At 38.7% G+C, this 20,067-nt stretch overlaps 1 protein-coding gene across 1 annotated transcript in view; it reads left to right on the forward strand.

Moving 5' to 3' along the window:
• Positions 1-20,067, forward strand: part of LOC102165540 (uncharacterized) — a 1,338,477-nt gene that overhangs the window by 1,032,200 nt on the left and 286,210 nt on the right. Inside the window, exon 12 of the mRNA XM_085019942.1 lies at positions 10,689-10,841. The gene's annotated coding sequence lies outside the window, so the exon portion shown is untranslated. The remainder of the gene's footprint in view (positions 1-10,688; positions 10,842-20,067) is intronic.

Here is a 20,067-nt window from a genome sequence, read left to right on the forward strand (position 1 = left end):
GCGGGGGGCAAGTAAATCTCTGAATACTTGTGTCAGTAGCAGAGTCCCAATTTCTTACAACCAAATTATAAGCCAAATTGATTTTCAAACCAGGCAAGGGATCTTGTCTTCCCAGAGTTGGACTACAGGATTAAAATGTCTAATAAGAGGCTTGAACCCCTGCTCATTAAGGAGGATCCCTGAGCCTATGATATTCCACTCCTCTTCTGGGTTATCTGCTAGTGGGGTAGATCCCAACCTGGTTTATTTTCCTCCCCTCTTGCTGGATTCCTTGTACTGTTTTTATAACCATGGTTGTAGAGGAGTCATTCTGATAGTCTTCAGGCTGTCCTCACCAAGAGTTGCTCTATATGTTTAGTTTTGATATGTTCATGGAGGGAGGTGAGCTCAGGACCTTCCTCTTCCAGTATCTATGTCCCTCCCTTTCCTGAAAATCATAAGTACTTTTCTTGTACTGGTAACTGGATAACTTGATTCTCTGAGACTCAATGTCCTTATTTTTAATATTTGTAAAATTGAATTATATATACCTCAAATTGGTTTCTAGAAATATGAGATAAATCAAGAGATTTAAGCTACATACTCCAGTGCCTGTCACATTAATAACCTTGGATGTGTTCCTTCGTATTTCTCCTAGTCTGGACTGAGAGTCTCAAACAATATTGAGAAAGGACCACAAAGTTTATATTTAATCAAATGTAAACAATAGACCCATGTGATTTAAAGCTTTAACAAGTGTGTATAATACACTAAATAGAACAACTAAGTAACCAGTCACACAACAGATGCATTTCATGAAGTACATTATCATCATATCCTAATAAACCTACTGCAAAGTTCCCCTCTGTACCATTGCCATTTTTTTTTTCATGACAGCATGAAAACTGAATGGTATGGAACACCTTCATTAGAACTATGGAATTCAATATAATTTCTTAGAGAAACATATACATGGGTTTTAAATGTATATACATGCTTTAAGGAGACTGTCCCTTAAGTATGTTTGAGAAAGTGATTGGGGAAATACTTTATGGTATTTAGTAATATTATATAATATAATATACCTATCTATATATCTATCCATAAACCTTTGTCAGATTCTCTAGATCTCTCATTGGCATCTATATTTCATATCCTGTGATCCCAAATAAAAATACCTGTATCTTTTAGAGATCTTGGGCCAAAAATTTTCCATAGATAACATCCAGAATAGTCAAAACCACAGTTACTGTGGAAAGTAAAGTGTAAAATTGCCTCATAGAGATTCCTATTTTGTCCAGAGCAAGTGTAATGAATATGGGATAATACTAAATATTATTTATCTGCCAAAAGTAACAAAATGTTTATTTTTTTAATTTACTAATTATATTCTTCACTTTTGGAAACTTTATTGCTTTTTGATCTTTTCCCCCTTTATTTCTTTGAACATTATAATTGTGTTTTAACGTACTTTTCCAGATTTTTAAATGTTTAATTTATATTTTATCTTGAGGAAAAAAGTCACCACAATGACACGTCAGCAACCTGAACAAAGCAAAATTTTTAACTTGTAGTGAACTGAATTGTGTTCCCACCAAATTCATATATTAAAGCCTTTAATCTAGTACAACTGATGTCCATGTAAGGAGAGGAAGAGGTCAAAGATCTAAATAGACATTCTCCAAAGAAGACACACAGGGGACTCAAAATCACGTGAAGAAATACTCAACAGTATTATTAGAGAAACGCAGATCAAAACTACCAATGAGAAAACCCATCTTCAAAAAGTCTACAAACAATAACTGCTGGAGAAGGCGTGGAAAAAAGGGAATGCTTCTACACCATTGATGAGAATGTAAATTGGTGCAACCACCATAGAGAACAGTATGGAGGTTCCTTAAAAAATTAAAAATAGAACTATCATATGATCCAGCATTCCCACTCCTGGGCATCTATCCAGACAAATTCATAATTCAAAAAGATACATATAACCTGATGTACATCACAGCACTATTTATAATAGCCAAGGCATGGAAGTAATCTAAATATCCACTGACAGATGAATGGATAAATATTTGGTACATATATATGATGGAATATTACTCAGCCATTAAAAGGAATGAAATAATGCCATTTGCAGCAACATGGATGGACCTAGAAATTATCATACTATGTGAAGCAAATCAGACAGAGAAAGACAAATATCATATGATACCATTTATATGTGAAATATGAAAAAGATACAAATGAACTTGTTTACAAAGCAGAAATAGATTAACAGATATAGAAAACAAACCTGTGGTTACCAAAGGGGAAGGATGAGGGAGGGATAAATCAAGAGGATAGTACCAACATGCATACACTTTTATATGTAAAATAGATGACCAACAAAGACTTACTGTATAGCACTAGGAACTCTATTCAGTATTCTGTAATAACCTACATGGGAAAAGAATCTGAGAAAGAATGGATATATAGGTGTGTGTGTGTGTGTGTGTATACTAACACAACATTGTAAATCAACTACACTCTGTAAAAAATTAAATTAAAAAGAGAAGATGAAGAGACAAATTTTTTTTTCTTACTCCATATGCACACAGAAGAAAGGCCACATGAAAATCCAGTGAGAAGGAGACTGCAATACAGGAAGAGAAGTCTCACCAGAAACCAACCCTTTTGGCACTTTTATCTTGGATTTCTAGCCTCCAGAACTATGAGGAAGTGAATTCTCTTGTTTAAGCCACTCAGTCTGTGGTATGTTATTATGGCTGCTCAAACTAATAACAATACAAAGAATTATAAATTATCTGAGATAATCTTCAAAACAATTATGACAACAATGTTTAAAGAGATAAAATCTTCAAAAAATGAAAAACAAAATGTTAAATAACTCATTAGAAATTCCGGCTATAAAATGTAATTATTGCTTTATGTAAATGGATATTAATTATCAGAGTAAAAGTAGATTTCTTATAGTAGGGCTGAAACCATTGCAAACTCCACCTGGCTGAGTCAAAATATGAACATACAAATGCTAGGTGGTATATAATAAAAGTTATAGTTTAAAAATTAATGGAGGAGTTCCCATTGTGGCTCAGCAGTTTAAGAACCTTAGCAGTATCTATGAGGATGTGAGTTTGATCCCTAGCCTCACTCAATGGGTCAAGGATCCAGCCTTGCCATAAGCTGAGGCATAGGTCACAAATGGAACTTGGATCTGGCATTGCTGTTGTTGTAGTGTAGGCAGGCAGCTGCAGCTCTGATTCGACCCCTAACCTGAGAACTTCCATATGCCAAACAATTAATGGAATAAAATCAAATGAGAAAAAGTAGAATCACTAGTTAGTGGAAATAAAGAGGTATTTCAAAGTCATGTTCTTACATCGCATATGATGCCAACCTAGGACTATGATATAGAGTCTGCTAAGCACTTCTGCTAACCAGTGGGATGTCTGGGGGAGGGGATGAAGGAAAAGGATGCTATGTTCAAATTTTGAATTAATAGTGAACTTCTGAAGCACAGGGTCCTTAATATTGGTTTATGGAAGATGAACTATTACAAAGTGTCACCAAAGCAGCTGGAGAGAAGAGAATTAGTTATTACTGGTTGCTTGAACCTCAGGGAGATTGATTGGAAGGTTTACAACAGTTGGCTACCTTTTTTAACCCTGAATCTGACCTTAATTCCCGTCTAAAATGTAGCTTCTCAGCTTCTACTCAAAAAAAGAGCCATGGTTTGTTTCTGACCTCACCAAGGTCCTTATGCATTGTAAGTCACATATGCATTTCTCCACTAAAATGTCATGATGTTCACTTGGAAGAGTCTGGACTTAAATATTGCTCTTTTCAGGAGAAAGAAGAAAGACCTATGCTGTATTTTTCTTTTCCTATCAGGGTGAGGTCATCATAAAGAGCAGAGCAGCATCTGAACTACACCTGCCCTAGCCCATTGGGAAGTTCTGTTCCCTCCTCATCTTTCTGCCAAGAGTAAATACCTCTCACTGTGTTCCCAGCTTTAAGGCAACGTATAAAGTAATGTTCCTATTTCTTTGTCTTTTAAAAATCTTGGGAATACAAATTTATTTCCAGAAGAACAAGATGAGAATGAGTTGTATTTTTTTTTCTTAGTGCTCCTGCTTTATCTGTGGTCATAGTTTTTAGCTTTCCTAAACTCCCCTTCTTCATGGAAAAGTTGACAGCAGTCCAGGGTTATAAATATTCTATGTGATAGCCATTTGAGATGAACTCTTTGCATTGATTTCTAAAATAAAAATAATAATAATAATTGCCTTTGCTTGTTGCCATAAATTTAAATAATGTTTGAGCACCATTATTCCACTCAAGGTGACATTAGTGATAAACCTGGGATGGGTGCTCTGTAAATATTAATGACATATCAAAATGTGTAATTTGTCAGTCAATATTGCTACAAAATTGCCTGAATAATGGAATATGAGGCATCAGTTACCATCAGGACAAACTCAAAACGTGCCCAGGTTTATTAAAAGAATTGGAGAAAATTGTTAATATACAATTGCTTTTTAAATTCCTTTGCATTATTTGGTTGAAAGATCATTGCTGGCATCTCAGCATACATTTTTAATATCATTAAAGATGCCTCATTTTCTATGAAAGATGTTAAGAAAATGTAACTAACACACATTACTTTTCTAACTAGGAAATAATACATATTAAAATAATAATGGCCCAGGAATTTTGCCGGTAAAAAAAGGTAAAAATTCCAAAATGAAATTGTAAGCAATGCAAAATCTAATCCTCCAAAATATATAGACCTGATATAGAATATATATTTTACGGTATTAAATAAGTATATAGATAAATGTTTATGCTCTAAGTCATGAGCATACTTTCTGAGTAACACAGAGAGAAAAATTCAGAGCCAAAAGATCTATGGAAGTCAGGACTATATATGAATGATCTGGTCCAACTTTCAATGCCAATGAGAAACAGATGCCAAATGCATATCATACTTGGGAGGAAACAAGAACCTGATTCCCTATGTGTAAATAGGGATTAAACCTTGCATCTTTTCAGTATGCGGTGACTAAAAGAGTATCACCCTTCTGGAGTGCCTACTCTAGCCGCTTTGTCATTTCTATAAAGGAATGATGATCAGAATGACAGCAAATTTCTCATAACCAATAATATCTGTTAGAAGAAAACTATACAATAGCTCCAAAGGTTTGAAGGAATAATTGGCTACACATGTCTAAGTTAGTATTCAAGAATGAGGGCTGTATAAACACATTGTCAAGCTTAGAAAAATGAAGAGGATACACTAGAGACAAAAATGGAAAAAATAAAAATAACTTCAAATTTAATAAACTACAAAATATTTATAAAGGAAATAGATAAATTATTTTGGAAATATAGTTACAAATTAATTATACATTATGATGATAGCAACATGAATTATTTTATTATAAAGCAAGCTAGAATAGAAATTTTAAGAATAATGCATGGGAGATAGGAGGAAGAGGATAGTTAGAATGAGAGAAGTTAAAAGATTCTAAGGTCTTGAAGGCATTGTTGCTTAGAGGTAACAAACCCGACTAGTATCCATGAGGATTCGGTTTGATTCCTGGCCTCACTCAGTGGGTTGAGAATCTGGCATTGCTATGAGCTGTGGTATAGGTTGCAGTCATGGCTCAGATCCTGCATTGCTGTGGCTGTGGCCAGTGGCTACAGCTCCGATTGGATCCCTAGCCTGGCAACTTCCATGTGCGGTCCTTAAAAAAAAAAAAAGATTCTAAGGTCTTATTTTTGGAAGAAGGTAAAACACTGATGACATTTAGAAAATGTGTTAAAATATGAAACATATATATTAGAAGCTTTAAAAACAAACATACAAACAAGCAGTAAAAATAAGTGGAATATTAAACTCTAATATAGTAGAAAAATAAAGAAGTACTTTTAAAACTTATTGAGTCATAAAAAATGTCAACATTGAAAAGCTACATCAGCCTTGGGTGATTTAGTCAAACTTCTAGATATCAGACAAGTAACCATCTGGTTCACTGAAGCCATTGAAGTTTAGTTTTTTTCTGTCGTAGACCCAACTTATACTTAACTAATACATAGTTTGGTTAATAGAAGTGGGGTCCTCTCACAACACAGCTAAAATCTATGTTCTTGGCTTAATGTTCCGACAACAGAGAAATAGGACACAAACTGTAAGCTAAAGAGTTGGTAACTATTTATTAGCCAGGGCTCATTTTTAGACTAGAGAAACAGATTCAGTAGGATCTCTCTAGTTATCAATATCTATCATACATTCATCATTTAACCTATAATTTTTATCATCCACCTATCTACCTATCATCATCATCATCTATAGAACTATCTGTGGCTTTTGTGATTGTGAGGCCTTGCTAAGCAAATCTGAAATCCATAGGGCAAGTCATCAGGAAGAACAGGTAGAACTCCTAAGTATGGGCTAAAAATCTCTCTCCCCAGGAGGAATTTCTTTTCAGGGAAGCCTTAGTGCTGCTTTTAAGTCTTTTTTTTTTTTTTTTTTTTTTTTCCCCCTTTTCTAGGGCCGCTCCTGTGGCATATGGAGGTTCCCAGGCTAGGGGTCTATTGGAGCTGTAGCCGCCAGCCTACTCCAGAGCCACAGCAACGCAGGATCCGAGCCGCGTCTGCAACCTACACCACAGCTCACGGCAACGCCAGATCCTTAACCCACTGAGCATGGCCAGGGATCGAACCCGCAACCTCATGGTTCCTAGTCAGATTCATTAACCACTGAGCCACGACGGGAACTCCTGCTTTTAAGTCTTTTCAACTGATTGAATCAGACCAACTCATATTTATTTTAAAGTCAACTGATTATGAACTTTAGTCACATCTTCAGAATACCTCCCTAGCAGTACCTATACTGGTACTTGATTGAATAACTGGCAACTATAATTCTGCCAATTTGCTACCTTGGAAGACCATAACAGGGTCCTCTTGTGGTGCACTGGGTTAAGGATGCAGTGATGTCACTGCTGTGGTGCAGGTTCAGTCTCTGGCCCAGGAACATCCACCTGCTGTGACTGTGGCAAAAACAAAACAAAACAAAACAAAACAACAACAACAAAACAACCTTTGTTATGCTATGGCAAGAGCATGAAAAACTCATGCCTACACTGATTTATAAAGCATCATTGACCCAGTGAAACTTCAGTATTATAAAAACTGTTCAGAAAAAACTCCAGATGTGGATGTTAACTGCCTTATACTTGGCAATTTTAGGAAACTGAAATGAGAAAGATAAACTCCATTTATCCTTAGTGAGTTTGCAAGGGTAGATGGAAATGAATAAACTCTACATAGGGAGACTGTCTGAAGATTGTCTCCAGTCTCTTGGGAATTCAAGGGTTAAAATCCAAAGCAGCTGGTGATGAGAGATATCATCTTATCTAGGCTTAATGGAGAAGTTCACATATTACCTAGGAAACCTGAAACTGGAGCCTTCATAAATAGATGCAGTTACTAGGTGAGATGCCATGTTGTCTTTTTTCTTTAGGGAAGAAGTGGGCTTGTCTCACTTTGGGAATAAGTGCAGATTTGAAAATTTTTATCTCTAAATAGGTGGAATGTGACAATATCACAGTTTGTTACTCCAAACCCAGTATCACTTCCCTTCTACAGCACCAGGATTTCAAGGGTATGCACTGGCATGTAGCAGAAAAGCATGGCCATGTTAGAAAGTTCTGGCCAGTGCAAAATGAAAGCAAGTACTTGGGTCAAAAACTTGTGTCCTTAAGAAGAGATAAGTTCTCCCCTTACAATTTATCCCTTCTTCCCAGCTGCATACTTTTATGATAGAAACTAGATCAGTCATCTATGAGATGGAGATTTTGAGAACTACAGAGAAACAAGAAAGAAATAGTTTGGCTCTATTACAAAGATGTGATACCAGCCTTTTCCTACCAACCTGTACTTTTATTTATGTTTTTTTTACATTTTTAATACAGTTGATTTACATTGTTCTGTCAATTTCTGCTGCACAGCAGTGTGACCCAGTCATTCTAGACCTTTATTTTAGAGATAATTAAATATCCTGTTTGAGCCACTATATTTTAGTGCCACATTACTATAACACCTTAACCCACATTGTAATTAATATGCATCACAGATTGGAATTACCTACAGAATTTATAACATATAAAGTTATACAAGTCAATTTAAAAAGATATCTCACTTTGTTGAAAAGTGTAAAAATATAAACAGGCAATTCACAGAAAAGGAAACCTAAATAGCAACTACACATATGGAAAGACATCTAACATCCATAATAACAAGGATTATAAATTAAAACAACTATGATAGTTTTTCAGTCATCAAATTATCAATCAGTATAATTTTTTTCATTTGCAAGTTTTTGGTAATGGAAATTGATACTTCCGTATATTGTTTTGGGGACTGTAAATGGTTTCAAGTATCTAGTAACACATTGTACATATTCCATGTCTCTGTAATTTCCATTTTTGGATACATGCATCCCTTACTGCATGGCTAGTAGTAGCCAACAATTACGAACAAATCTGGAAATACCTTATATACTCATTAGATAGGAAGAGATAAATACAATGTGGTCTCTTAAGAGTGTGGAATAGACCCAAACTCACTCACACATATAGAGAAATTATGATACTGAGAAGGAAAGGCAAGTTCAGGTGGATAAATGAGTAGGGCACTGCACTACATATGGAGAATGTTGAAGCACATACACAGAAATGCCATAATGTACATATAAATAAAGGCTATTGATTTTTCTTTCTTTCTTTTTCTTTTCTTTTTTTTTTAGGGTTGAAGGTGTGGCATGTGAGAGTTCCCTGACTAGGGGTCTAATCGGAGCTATAGCTGAAGGCTTACACCATAGCCACAGCAATGCCAGATTGGAGCCACATCTATGACCTACACTGTAACCGGCAACACCAGATCCTTAACCCACTGAACAGGGCCAGGGATGGAACCCACATCCTCATGGATACTAGTTGAGTTCACTTCTGCTGAGCACATCAGGAACTTTTAGAATGATCATTTTAAACCTGAGATAACTGTTATCTCCAAGAAGGAGCATAGAGAATGGAACTGTGAGAGGAAAATAGAAACCACCCTAAGTTTTTTTTTTTTTTTAAGCCATGACAACATTTTTCTAAAAATGACAATGTGTAAACAGCAACCAATGCAGTGGGTTGGAAACATGAATGTTATAGTACTGCTTCTAGTTTTATGACTTTTTTTTCTTAAAAAAAAGCACCAAAATATTGATAAAAATTGCAAGGCCCATTCCCTTCTAAGAAGTGTCTTCATTTATTTTTGCAAAATCGATATTACTTTGATTACCATGAACATTAGAGGTACTATTCTGTGTGATTTATATACATTTAGTTGGAATTTTCTAGAATGAAGTTATTTGAAGTTCTAAATATCCATATATCTAGTGTTTGTCTTCACGCCTAACGGAGACCTAAATATCAACATGTGAACAGCTCAGCTAATGATTTTTTGATAGCCAGGAAATTCCAAAATATTTTTAATATTCTATATTTAGAATAAATAGAATATATTCTATATTTAGACTCTAAGGTTATTTTTAAAATTTGATTATCTCCTGGAAGTGATAAAGGCACTCTTCTCTAACTAACCGATATCACAAGACAGAGTGATCCATTGAAATGATTTGGCGTGTAGAAGAGTTATCAAAATTATGTTTTCTGTAAGAAATGCCTCTAGAACAATTAATATCAAAATATTGATTAAAGATGTCCTGGAAGGCATGTGTGACTGTGAGGTAGTAAGAAATATTTGGAGTAGAGTATTTGCATATGATATGTTTATGTTTCCTTTAGGGAACCAAAATAGAGACCCAAGAAATATTTGGAGCCCAAAGCCATACTTAGTGTTAAACCCTAGTGAGTACTGAAAGTCAAGAGAGGTATGAAAAAGAGAAGAAACCAAAAGTATTAGATAATTGAGCTGGCGAGGCAGCAAAACAGAACTTTCCAAAGACGAAAATATATATATATTAAAAAGGTTCTGGGGAGTTCCTGTCGTGGCTCCATGGTTAACAAATCCGACTAGGAACCATGAGGTTGCGGGTTCGATCCCTGGCCTTGCTCAGTGGGTTAAGGATCCGGCGTTGCTGTGAGCTGTGGTACAGGTTGTAGACGCGGCTCAGATTCCGAGTTGCTGTGGCTCTGGCGTAGGCCGGCGGCTACAGCTCCGATTCAGCCTCTAGCCTGGGAACCTCCATATGCCACAGGAGCAGCCCAAGAAATGGCAAACACACACACACACACACATACACACACACACACAAAGAAGGTTCAGAAGAGAAACCAAGTAGATAGGAGACACAGGTATGCAAGCTGAAAAGCAATGAAGGTCAAGTTTTTCTTTGTAAGAATGGCTTAGCTTATACAAGGTCATGAAAGCCAGGCTAAAATTAGAGTTCCTGAGTTTGGGCATAAAGATAGTCACACTTGGGGATAGGGAGCCAAATTGAAAACCTTTAGTTATTTGAGAGTTTTTTTATTTTATCTATGTTGATCTTAGTTATAACTGGACACTTTTGGTTAGAGGATACATTTGAGAATTGCAAACAACAATCTCAAGAGTCTAGGAAGTCAGAATTCCTCAGTAAGTGATGGCGTCCAAGAAAAGCAGAGTCAGTAATGTCCATTTTCTCTTTGAAGGTTGATTCAGCATCTTACTTCTCTTTTCCTGATGATGGACTTTGCTAAGGAGGACAAGTTGACCTGAAGAGCCTCTACTACCTCCAGACGTGAGCACATGCCAGGTGACTCCTCACAGCTCCACAAGCCAGTATCGTCATTGCCGTGCAACAGGTGAGGCTGAAGTAAGAGAATTTAAGCCATTTCCCAAGGTCACAAAGTGAATACATGTTCATGACTGGAGGAAAATTCAGGCTTTCAGGAGGAGCTTTGAATCCCACGTTCTTTCAGTTGCCACTGCCTTCTAAGTAGCCAAGAGCCACCGTACCAGAGAGCACACACAGCTAAACTAGGATTCCAACCACAAATTCCGTTTCCAGCTCTTTGTGTTAGTCACTTCAGAGCCTGCTCTGCTCTTTTTGTAAAGGAATCCTGAAGACAGTGATTTAAAGTTGAAATGGGCAATATTGGAGGTGAGGGGAAATCACTAGTTGACCAAAGGCAAGCATGGCTGTATCTGGAAATAGATGCTCTGCTTCACTACCTTCTGACTCTGTGTGGATGTTCCTTTGGGAACATACAGGGGGCTATTACATGCACTCCTTAGATTATCAGTAAGTGCTGGGTATAGATCTGTGCTGGGTGGCTCTCTGAGTTGCTGAGGCAAGAGATAAACTTGAGGCTCATGCAATTGTGAAATTGGTTAAAGGGGAAAAAACAAATGCCACCCACACTCCACACTCACATACTTACTCAATGCCAACCATATTTAGTGGGAAAAAGAGATTCTCTTGATATTGAAATTAACCATTTTTTTTGACCGTTACCTTCTTCTCTTGGTGTTTAAGGAATGCTTAAATAACTTTTGGAGGGATAAAAATACCTCTAAAAGCAAATGTTTAACGGAGAGCCAAAGTGCATACAAAAGGAGTGAAAGATTATAAATAAGAATCCAAATAAAATCTTAATTTATAGTAGTGCACTAAAGTTTATTTCATAGTTTTAACAAATGTGCCATGGTGTATAAGATATTAGCATTAAAAGCAATAACTAAGGCCATTTGGACAAATGGGATATACCTTCCTTGACTTGGACTTTTTATAGATTTCAGAGTCCTGGAACTCATGTTTGAAACAAAGTGCTCTTTAGAAACTTTAAGGGCTAAAGTGTGGGCTAGAAATGATGTACTATTTGCCCAGGAAGTCACGCCAAAATTTATCTTACTTCCTAACATAGGATCTTACATTTGGGAAACTTGTGCTAGCAGATCATAGAACACCCAGGTCAATATAATGATGCATCTACCACTTCCTGAATCTACCTAGGCCTTTGGCATTGTACTAATGAACTTAATTCTCAGGGGAAAAAAAATACATATATATATATCCTTATTTTAACATATTCTTAAGCTTTCTTGAATGGTATTACTATCCATAGCTCTATCCTAATTTCCAGGAGTTATTCTGCATATTACTTTCTAGATAATTGACTTTTTCTCTGTGATAATTAATATTTAGAATCTGCTTCTATGCTTTTAAGAGAGAACTAGTTAGAGTTTCTGAAGGAAGATGAGATAGTAATGAGGAAAAAGTAGCTCTGGACTCAGTAGGGTTTGGGGGGCCATATCTAAATACCTTAGTTTCCTCAATTAGTTGGCGTTATAAAAAGGACCATAGAGGAACCATAGATTTTGGTTTTCCTGGACCAGTCCAAATTTCTACCTTTTATACCAGCACCCTCTTTCATCTTCATTGGTATTCCACTTAGAATGACTATATTGTCACCTAATTACATACAGAGTAAGGACACTTTTTTACATGACAGTAAGGAAACATTGATCCCATAGGATTAAAAGATTTACATGAGGCCACCTAGGCATCGTCCTGCTCAAGCCAGGGCTAGAATCATCTCTGTAGTTGGTTAGGTCTCTTAGCAATGTGCGAGCATAGGCAATAGACATCAGATTTTATTTATTTTTTAATTTTTTTATTTTTTGGTCTCTTTGCTATTTCTTTGGGCCGCTCCTGCAGCATATGGAGGTTCCCAGGCTAGGGGTTGAATCGGAGCTGTAGCCGCCAGCCTACGCCAGAGCCACAGCAACGCGGGATCCGAGCTGAGTATGCGACCTACACCACAGCTCACAGCTATGCCGGATCGTTAACCCACTGAGCAAGGGCAGGGACCGAACCCACAACCTCATGGTTCCTAGTCGGATTCGTTAACCACTGCGCCACGACGGGAACTCCAACATCAGCTTTTAGATGGTCATTTTGTGAAACCCAAGCATGAGCCTCTCCCCTTGACTTGAAGGACATTCAACCAAGAAATCCATAGAGTCCTTGGGTTAAACCTAAGGTTATCTTTATGACATTCATGGCATATGCATGGGTGTAGAAGCATCTGAATCAAAAGCACTTGCCAAATCCTAACCTACACTTTGCACTTATAAACAATTTTTTTGTTTTTTTTAGGGCCACACCCATGACATATGGAGGTTCCCAGACTAGGGTCCAGTCATAGCTGTAGCCACTGGCCTATACCAGAGCCACAGCAACACGAGATCCAAGCTGCATCTGCAACCTGCACCACATCTCACCACAAGGCTGGATCCTTAACCCAATGAGAAAGGTCAGGGATCAAACCCGTGTCCTCTTGGATACTAGTCGGGTTCATTAACCACTGAGCCACAACAGGAACTCCTGTAAACAACTTTAATAGTATAAATTATACTAAGCTTATAAGGGACTTTATCACATGGGAGTAGGAGGGACTCCCTCTTAATCCAAATGAATTAATTGGAAATTGCTTCCTCAAAAGCAGCTGTGGGAGTTCCCGTCGTGGCTCAGTGGTCAACGAATCTAACTAGGAACCATAAGGTTGCGGGTTCGATCCCTGGCCTTGCTCGGTGGGTTAAGGATCTGGCATTGCTGTGAGCTATGGTGTAGGTTGCAGATGTAGCTTGGATCCCGTGTTGCTGTGGCTCTGGCGTAGGCTGGTGGCTACAGCTCTGATTCATCCTCTAGCCTGGGAACCTCCATATGCCTTGGGAGCAGCCCAAGAAATGGCAAAAAAACAAAAAAAAAAAAAAAAGAAAAAAAGCAGCTGTGTTGGCATCCACAGGACACCTCCTTCCCTTTGTTCTCCTCCTCTGCAGTGGGTGGTGGGAGTTGAAGACCGTCATGTGCTGTTCACAGACACAAAGCAACCTAGTGCTGGGGCTGGATGGGCTCCAGTTCTTATGAACTTTCCACAGCAAAGCTGCAGAATTAAATGTGACAAAGCTTCTCCATGTACAGCAGCCGTGATAGCAGAGGGCCCTTCGCAGCTGACCTTTAGATGAACTTAATTACAATCAGCGAGAGAAAAATGTTAGGCCTTTCATACAACATAATGGAGTTTCTCTAATTTGTTTACCAGCGGAGCCCAGCAAGGGCCGTCTCCCCACAGAAGGCGTTAGTGCACAGAAATGAATCCAGGCAACTGCATATTAGAGAGTCTGGCAGATTAGGCTGTGAGGTGTGCCTATTACAAAGGGATCAAGCGTCCTGGAGGACAAATCCCTTCTGCAGTCAGCTGTCACTTTGGGGGTTATTGTCTAATCGGATGTTATGAATTCATTCAGTACCACGTTCAAAAGCATCTAAATCATCAATGGCAACAAGAAACATGAATTTATGGCTATTGGGGTCTTGAAGGGATTGTGATTGATAAGTAATTTTCAGGCTCACAGAATCAACATTTCATACCTTATATCTTACAAGGATTTTTTTATTTTTGTAAACTAGGAGAAGAGTAACTTTTTTTTTTTCAGTTTAGAATCTGATACGTGCTGGTATAAAATCAAATTCCAACATAATTTAAATATGCATTAATAAAGAGGCCAGTGATTGGAAATTCTAAAATTATTTCTAAAATGCATAGACCCTATTTCCCCATTCTTCTAGTAGTTTAGTCACACCACACACACACACACACACACCACACACACACACACACACACACACACACACACACACACACACTATAAACCAGTGAACTCTGGCTGAAAGTCCAAGATGAATGTTAGGATAGAGTCCCATGTATTTTTTCTCTGCTTCATCTTGCAACTTGGCTGATGAAGTATTTATCTCTTGTCACAGTGAGGTTCAATGATGTTATAATGAAGGGTCAGTGACTGAATGCAGAGGTAATGAAGGGTCAATGACTGAAGGCTAGCAAAAGACGGAAGTATTGAAATATTTCAGGTCACCTGTTTTGCAAGCAAAGACACCACACTATGAGCCTTTTTTATTGGTGAATTCTGGCTCTTTGGTTGGGTAGGTTTGGATACCTTTGTTCTGGGGCAGTGCTGCTCAAACTATCTAACATGAAGCACTTTTTTTTTTTGTCTTTTCGATTTCTAGGGCCACTCCCACGGCATATGGAGGTTCCCAGGCTAGGGGTCTAATAAGAGCTGTAGCTGCCGGCCTATGCCACAGCCACAGCAACGCAGGATCCAAGCCACGTCTGCAACCTACACCACAGCTCACGGCAACACCAGATCCACCAGCCCACTGAGCAAGGCCAGGGATTGAACCCGCAACCTCATGGTTCTTAGTTGGATTCGTTAACCACTGAGCCACGACGAGAACTCCAAATTACTTTTTTTAAAAAAATTTCTATTCCTTTATGCACTGATAAAATGAAAACAAATTGGAGGGGATTATTTAAAAATGATAACTAGTTAAATACAATGTAAACTGTAAGCCCAATAAGTTAATTATTCCATTCAACAGACATTAAAATTACTTTGTTGAACTGCTATAGAAGTTATAAATTATTCTCAATTTCTGTTTATAGAATTACAAAAATGGAGTTCTCATCATGGCTCAGTGGTTAACGAATCCGACTAGGAACCATGAGTTTGTGGGTTTGATCCCTGGCCTCGCTCAGTGGGTTAAGGATCCGGTGAGGTGTGGTGTAGGTTGCAGACACGGCTCAGATCCTGCATTGCTGTGGCTGTGGCGTAGGCCGGCAGCTACAACTCCTATTAGACCCCTAGCCTGGGAACCTCCATATGCTGCAGGAGTAGCCCAAGAGATGGAAAATAGACAAAAAAAAAAAAAAAGAATTACAAACTAACATCTCTGTTCAGACCATATTTTGAATAGTCCTGTTCTGAGGCATAACGAGTTCAATAGTCTCACCTTTTTTTTCCATGCTTTAAATCAGGGATTGGCAAACTTTTTCTGACAAGGTCCAGATAGTAAATAATGTTGGCTTTGTAGGCCATATGGTCTCTGTCACAGCTACTCACCTCTGCAAATGTAGCATGAACCATCCATTGACTGCATATCCACCATGAGCATGGCTGTGTTGCAATAAAACTTTATTTACAAAGGCAGGCTGTAAGTCAAATTTTGCCTGTGGGTGGTAGTTGCTGGTCCCTGCTTTAGAAAGTCTGAGCTATATTTTCACATATCTTGAATATTTATTTGTATTTTGAAAACATTTTGAGAGCATATCTGTATATTTTAAACACATTTTGCTTTGGTTTTCTCACCTTGTGTAAATGTTACAAATAAAAAGACATTCTAATGATTTAAGGATTAAAGCATTCTGGAGGAGAAAAGCCACCACAGCCACGTGGCAGAAAGAAACCCAGGTCAGAATCTTCGTAGATTTCACCTTCCTTTCCTATGGCAATGGGCAATTTTTAGTACTAGCTGGAGATGGGGTGGCAGGCTCTCTGATTCCTCCTTGCAGACTCAGCTCAAACATCATAACCTCTTTCATTCTGGCTCTTCAGAATGTTTCTAAGTGGAACATTCTATATGAGAAGGATTGTGGCCTGAGACCTTCTCATTTCGCCTTACCCCCACCCCACACACACACCTACGACTTATCATCCTGAAAGGGGTTTGCTGTTCATATATATCTTCACCCTCTTAGACCATAAGCTTTCCGGGATAGATTCAAGTCATTTCAAGGGATCTTTGTTATTCACAATGCCTAGCACAGAACTGGAAACACACAAAGTGAGATTACGTAGATGTGTGTGTGTGTGTGTGTCTATAATATGTGACAAGAACAACCTGAACAGAATCATCACTAAGATAGTTGCAAAACACACCAAAAAAAAAAACAAAACTAAGATTATTATACACTGCAGTGTTTGTAATCTATGAATAATTATGCAAATGAGCTATTCTTAGTACTTGTGGAAAAAAGATGCATCTAGATGAAATTATAAACAAAATTAAAAGGAATGTATACTGGGAAAATTGTGGTATTAACTGTATAAGTAGTATAGAGGCCAGAGTATAGGACTGAGGCAGCAAGGAAGTACTGATCACTGGGGATGTATTACCTAAAGGAAGAAAGAGAAGAATGTCAAATCTGAAATGAGAGGTACTGAATTTCATGTCAAAAATCTCTCCTCCCTTTCCTACTTGCCCTGTCCAGCCCCCTACCCCACAGGTAACTAACTTGGCTTTACCTCCTGCTATAAATATCCTGTTCTCTGAATGGATTAGTCCTTTTCCTCAAGCCATGGCTTCACAGGGTCCTCTTCTGAATCCAGTATGGACTCTGGCCAATTAGCCTCTAGGAAGATTGGAACATTTGGAGAAGATAGGTTTGCTTGTAGAAACCAACCCAGTTCTGAGTGAATATGCCTTTGCACAGGTGTTGCCTAACTCCTTTGCTGGTTTGGGAATGCAACCAGGTGAGATCTTTTAAGAGACTTTTGGAAGCTTTTTGATACTTCCCTCTATGTAGCATTGTTCCTTTCCAAGAACAGGCTGCTCATGCCCTGCAATTAATCTTTAATGTCACCTCAAAGGGCAAATGGGTGGGTGGGGGCTGGTTTGTCAATGCTCACAGACGTAGCCAATGGCCCACAGTGGTCATCACATTTTGCTGTGGTGTGGAGCCCGTGGACTGCTTTGGGGGCTGCAGTTACTGTCCTCATCTCCCCAGATGACCTGAATGCTAGCACCCGTGCACACAGAGGAAGGCTTAGTATTCATTATCTCACACTGTCACCCTAGTACTGAGTCAAAGTCAGCTCACCTCTCACAAAGCATCTATACCTCAGCTTTCTGGGATTTTGCTTAGGAGCAGAAAAGTAGAACAGGATGCTGAGGAAACAAATCTTGGGAAATAGTACACAAATTATCAGATTGATCAGGCAATATCCCTTCTTGGAACTCTTGGGATTTCTTGATGACAGGTCACTTTGTAGAGTCCATAAATCTCTCAGTTTTTTTCTCATGTTAGACTAGGCTAATTTGGATACTGAAAAATTCAGTTACTTATATATTATTATTGTTATCGATTTTATTTATTTATTGTATACCAGGTGTATCACTACAAGGAGTTACCACATGTACAAATTTGGTGATTATGTCGTCCTTGGGGACTTTTAGAAACTGAGCTTGGCCATGTAGAGGGAAGGGACATTTCAAACAGTCTGAGAAGTTGAGAGCTGAGGAGGAGTACCCGCTGATCATTCTGTTCTTCTGGGAAGTGTGATGTCTAGACGAAAAAGAAAGATCAATAGTGGGCTGAATCTGAGAGGAGGACAGAGGGGCGGTGGTTACGCCTTTCAGAGGCATGGGCAGAAAGAAATGAAAACCGTTCCTGCTCTCCTTCCCCTCAAAACAGAGAACATGCAGACCAGGGCTCATTGTGGTTTGGGGCAGATGGGATACTTAGGGAAAAAAGGCTGGCATTGTCTTCCTCAGAAGAAGAGCAGGCAAGCCCAGGAGGCTCACTTCCTCCAAACCCACAGCCTTGCCTCCGCCCCACTGGTTGGCATACAGAAAGGAAAACTCTTCAGGAAAGAAGGTTGGGAAGAGTCTGCAAACATTTCTGTCAGTGTCCCATCCATGAATGAGTCCTGATTTGGAAAGATGTAGTCATTTCAATACTTTATTATAGGTAGCACTCTAGCTTTTTACTTGTGGAGGCTACTGTGAGAAAACACAGCCCTGCATCAAAAGTCTAGTCTCAGGGCTCCCATCGTGGCGCAACAGAAATGAACTCAACTAGGAACCATCAGGTTGCGGGTTCCATCCTTGGCCTTGCTCAGTGGGTTAAGGATCTAGCATTGCCGTGAGCTATGGTATAGTTCACAGACGTGGCTCGGATCTGGTGTTGCAGTGGCTGTGGCATAGATTGGCAGCTATAGCTCCAATTCGACCCCTATCATATGAACCTCCATATGCTGCAGGCGCAGCCCTAAAAAGCAAAAAAAAAGACAAGAAAAAATGCCTAGTCTTTTGCAGAGGGAGTGGGGTGGATTGGGAGCATCTCTATTCTTGAAGGAGATTGGTCTGTAGTTTGTTTTCTTGTGATATCTGTTTTTATAGATCTGGTTGTCGTGGCCTAAGGTTAACCTTTTTAAACATATTTTTTTTTTCAATTTTTCCATCACACCATGTGATACTTAAGCTCTCAGGATCTGACATCTAGTTGCTGTCACCTCATGTCCACCTGGGGATGTCAGCAAGTGACTTCACCTTGGCAGGCTTGGTTTCCCCACTTGTAAACTAAAGACAATGACTGTTTCTTCCAGAGGGATCTAGGCAGGACAAGATGATGACTGCTGTCTTGAAGCAAGCACTCCACACGTGGTGTTTGCTGTCATTATTACCAGTCCTTATTTAAGGTCAGTTTTCCAAATACCAACATTCACTGAAATCAGTAAATATTTATTTATTTACCATCCCCATGTGTAAAGTTCTCATTTTTCCCATTTTTATTAACAAAGGAATCTAAGATAGGGTACATTAGCCTATATACTACCCTTTCAAATTTCAGCCAAATTTCAATTTGTTATGGTTCAATCTATTCCATGTTATGGAGTACTATCAAAACATCCATATATATATGTGTGTGTGTGTGTGTGTGTGTGTTATATGTATATATATGGATTATTGTCTATTAACAGATTATGAAATTAGTTTAGGAAGTTCTTACTAAGGTATTTCTTTTTTTTAGGGCCGCACCCACCAGCCTACACCACAGCTCACAGCAACACCAAATCCTAAACCACTGAGAGAGGCCAGGGATCGAACCAGCGTCCTCATAGATACTAGTCGGGTTCATTACTGCTAAGCCATAATGGGAACTCCATTAAGATATTTCTTTATTTTTTTTTTTTGTCTTTTTGCCTTTTTGCCTTTTCTAGGGCCACTCCCTCAGCATATGGAGGTTAGGCTAGGGGTCTAATCAGAATTGTAGCTGCCGGCCTACACCAGAGCCACAGCAATGTGTGATCTGAGCCGCGTCTGCAACCTACACCACAGCTCATGGCAATGCTGGATTTTTAACCCACTGAGCAAGGCCAGGGATTGAACCCACAACCTCATGGTTCCTAGTTGGATTCGTTAACTACTGCGCCACGATAGGAACT

Source organism: Sus scrofa, chromosome 3, assembly GCF_054392235.1.
Source record: "Sus scrofa isolate SSC_HxYL_T2T_F1_AM1 chromosome 3, Sscrofa_HxYL_maternal_Yorkshire_Landrace_v2.0, whole genome shotgun sequence".
NCBI classification, from domain to species: domain Eukaryota; kingdom Metazoa; phylum Chordata; class Mammalia; order Artiodactyla; family Suidae; genus Sus; species Sus scrofa.